Here is a 3,504-nt window from a genome sequence, read left to right as displayed (position 1 = left end):
TTATGGTAGCCTTTAAGGGTTTATTTTTTTATTTTATTAAAAAAAATTTTTTTTACATTTATTTATTTTTGAGAGACAGAGAGAGAGTACGAGTGGGGGAGGGGAAGAGAGAATGAAACACAGAATCCGAAGCAGCCTCTGGCCTCTGTGCACTGTCAGCACAGAGCCTGATGTGGGGCTAGAACTCATAAACCCTGAGATCATGACCTGAGCCGAAGTTGGATGCTCAACCAACTGAGCCACCTAGGCTACCCAAAGGTTTATTTTAAGTGGAGCTACAAGTTGCTGGATTCTTTTTGCCAGAACATGAGAAGCTGGTGAAATTTGAGAAGAGAAGAAACCGTCAACATTAGAGTAAAATAAAGAAATTATTTTGTAGAATTAAATAGCTAGGTAGCAGTTTTTCCTCATAACAGACTTTTCTCCCTGCTTTTAAAAGTTTTTACTTGTGATGTTTCATTTTTATTCTGTTCTGAACTTAATGAAAATTAATGGCTCGCCCAAATCAAACACCTTCCAACTTTTCATGTTAAAGATTATTTCTTAGGGGTGCCTAGGTGGCTCAGTCGGCTAAGCGTCTGACTCTGGCTCAGGTCATGATCTCATGGTTAGTGAGTTTAGGGCCTGCATCGGGCTCTGTGTTGCCAGCTCAGAGCCTGGAGCCTCCTTTGGATTCTGTGTCTTCCGCTCTGCCCCCACCCCACTTGTGCTCTGTCTCTCAAAAATAAACAAATGTAAAAAAAATTTTCTTTTAAAGATTATTTCTTAATTTGGTACGTTTTCTTTTTTTTTTTTAATAGTATTCTAAAATTTATTTATTTTCTTGTTCATCTCTTTTTTTTTTTTAATATATGAAATTTATTGCCAAATTGGTTTCCATACAGTACCCAGTGCTCATCCCAAAAGATGCCCTCTTCAATGCCCATCACCTACCCTCCCCTCCCTCCCACCCCCCATCAACCCTCAGTGTTCCCAGTTTTCAAGAGTCTCTTATGCTTTGGCTCTCTCTCCCACTCTAACGTCTTTTTTTTTTTTTCCTTCCTCTCCCCCATGGGTTTCTGTTAAGTTTCTCAGGATCCACATAAGAGTGAAACCATATGGTATCTGTCTTTCTCTGTATGGCTTATTTCACTTAGCATCACACTCTCCAGTTCCATCCACGTTGCTACAAAAGGCCATATTTCATTCTTTCTCATTGCCACGTAGTATTCCATTGTGTATATAAACCACAATTTCTTCATCCATTCATCAGTTGATGGACATTTAGGCTCTTTCCATAATTTGGCTATTGTTGAGAGTGCTGCTATGAACGTTGGGGTACAAGTGCCCCTATGCATCAGTACTCCTGTATCCCTTGGGTAAATTCCTAGCAGTGCTACTGCTGGGTCATAGGGTAGGTCTATTTTTAATTTTTTTGAGGAACCTCCACATGGACTATTCTACTAGCTTCCCAGCTGGTCGGCTTGTAGTCACTCTGTCCTCCCTCCAGTCCATCTTCTACGCTGCAGGCACGGACAGTGTCTTCACAACCCCTCTTTCATCATTTCCTATTTAAATCCTCCTGTGGCTTTCCATTACTCTTGAGGACAGAAAACAAAATCCTAGCCCATAACATTCTACCTGGTCTAGCCACTGCCAGCTTTTCTGGTCCCTGTCAGAGCAGGAACCTTTTTTTCAGTTCTCAAACATGCCACACCTTCTCTTACCCTAAGGCCGCTTTTATTCTGGTATATCTGGAATGTTCTTCCTATACCCTTATAGTTAACTCTGACATTTAGATCTCTGCTAATTGATTTTCTTCAGGGATGCCTCCCTTGTCCAGTAGACTGGATTGCCTTTGATAAATGTTCTTGAAAATCTGTATTTGTTTCATTTAGACTATTTCAGTTCACATATATTAATGTGATTAGTATAGCATTTGTCTGTCTAGATTCTTACATGTCATGTAGGCAAAGCCTGGGTTTTTCTCACAGTTGTATTCCTAGTACCCAGCCTGGCCTTTTAAAGGCAAACAGTGAAAGAGCAAGGTGGGTTTGGGGAACTGCAAGCGGCTTGATACAGATGGGTTTTGTGTGACTGAGGAAACATGGAAGGAACTGAGGCTACATAGAGGGTATGAGGTAATGGGTTTCAAACCATTTTGACCATGGTCCATGTTAAGAAATACAGTTTATATGACAGCTCAGTATGTGTCTTGTGTATGCATTTATAGCAAGTTTTATACACCAGTACTTAGCTGTTCACATAATGGACTCTTTATTTTGTTTTCCAAGTCACTGATTCCAGCCACTAAATTGATTGTATAATCCACTGATGGCCTGTGTCCTACAATTGGAAAAATATGGATTGAAAGCTTGGTTTTCAGATGGTTTGACAGAATCTATGACATTGACACTGCCCTACAGAACTGCAGGTGTGTGTGTGTGTGTGTGTGTGTGTGTGTGTGTGTGTGTGTGAGAGAGAGAGAGAGAGAGAGAGAGAGACAGAGACAGAGAATGGGTGATGGGGGTGGGAAGAGGTTGAGGTGCCAAACTGGTGACTCTTGTTCTTGTGTTGTTACCAGAACTGGCCTACATTGACTGGTTTACAATTCAAACTTCCAGATAGATTTCATATGGAGAAAGGTTTTACCTCTTTAAGAGGAGTCAGTGGGAGGGGCACCTGGATGGCTGAGTCAATTAAGCCTCTGATACCAGCTCAAGTCATGATCTCACAGTTCTTGACTTCGAGCCCCACTTTGGGCTCTGTACTGACAGCTCAGAGCCTGGAGCCTGCTTCAGATTTTGTCTCTCTCTCTCTGCCCCTTCCCCGCTTACATTCTCTCTTTCAAAAATAAATAAACATTAAGAAAAAACAAATTAAAAAAAAAACAAAAAACAAAAGAGGAGCCAGTGGGGAGGGGAACTGAACCACATATCTACAGCTATTCTCAAATATAGTGTTAAGAAATTTGGATTTTTTGTCTCTTCATCAGTGAGGAATTCCTGGAGGATTTTAAGCAGAGAATCTAATTCTGATTGTATCGCTTTATAGCAAAATAGCTATGACTGACTGAAGAGGGGCAGAGTGGAGGCTGACAGACCTCTGTGAGGGCTTTTCCCCCTGTTTGGTATTTATTGAGCACCCATTTATTGAGCTGTGCAGACCTGTGAAGGCAGGGACCTTTTTGGTCTTATTCTCTGCTGTATCTTCAGTACTTATCACAGCATTGGATGTTTAGGAGGTGTTCAGTGAGCATTTGTGGTAGGATGAATGGAACACACATTTGTGCTATGTCAAATACTGTGCTAAGCACTTAATATATATTATCTTCTTAATTCCTGCCACTATTTTATGAGTTAGAAAACTGAGATTTGGAGACTTTTTATTTTATTTTCTATGTTTTATTTATTTAAAAAATATTTTTTTGATATTTATCTGTTCTTAGAGAGCATGAGCAGGGGAGGGGCAGAGAGAGAGAGGAAGACACAGAATCTGAAGCAGGCTCCAGGCTCCAAGCTGTCA

The sequence above is a fragment of the Panthera pardus genome, unplaced genomic scaffold, assembly GCF_024362965.1.
Source record: "Panthera pardus isolate Hobbes unplaced genomic scaffold, ASM2436296v1 HiC_scaffold_2, whole genome shotgun sequence".
In the NCBI taxonomy this organism is placed as follows: Eukaryota; Metazoa; Chordata; class Mammalia; order Carnivora; family Felidae; genus Panthera; species Panthera pardus.
This window is presented reverse-complemented; position numbering follows the sequence as displayed.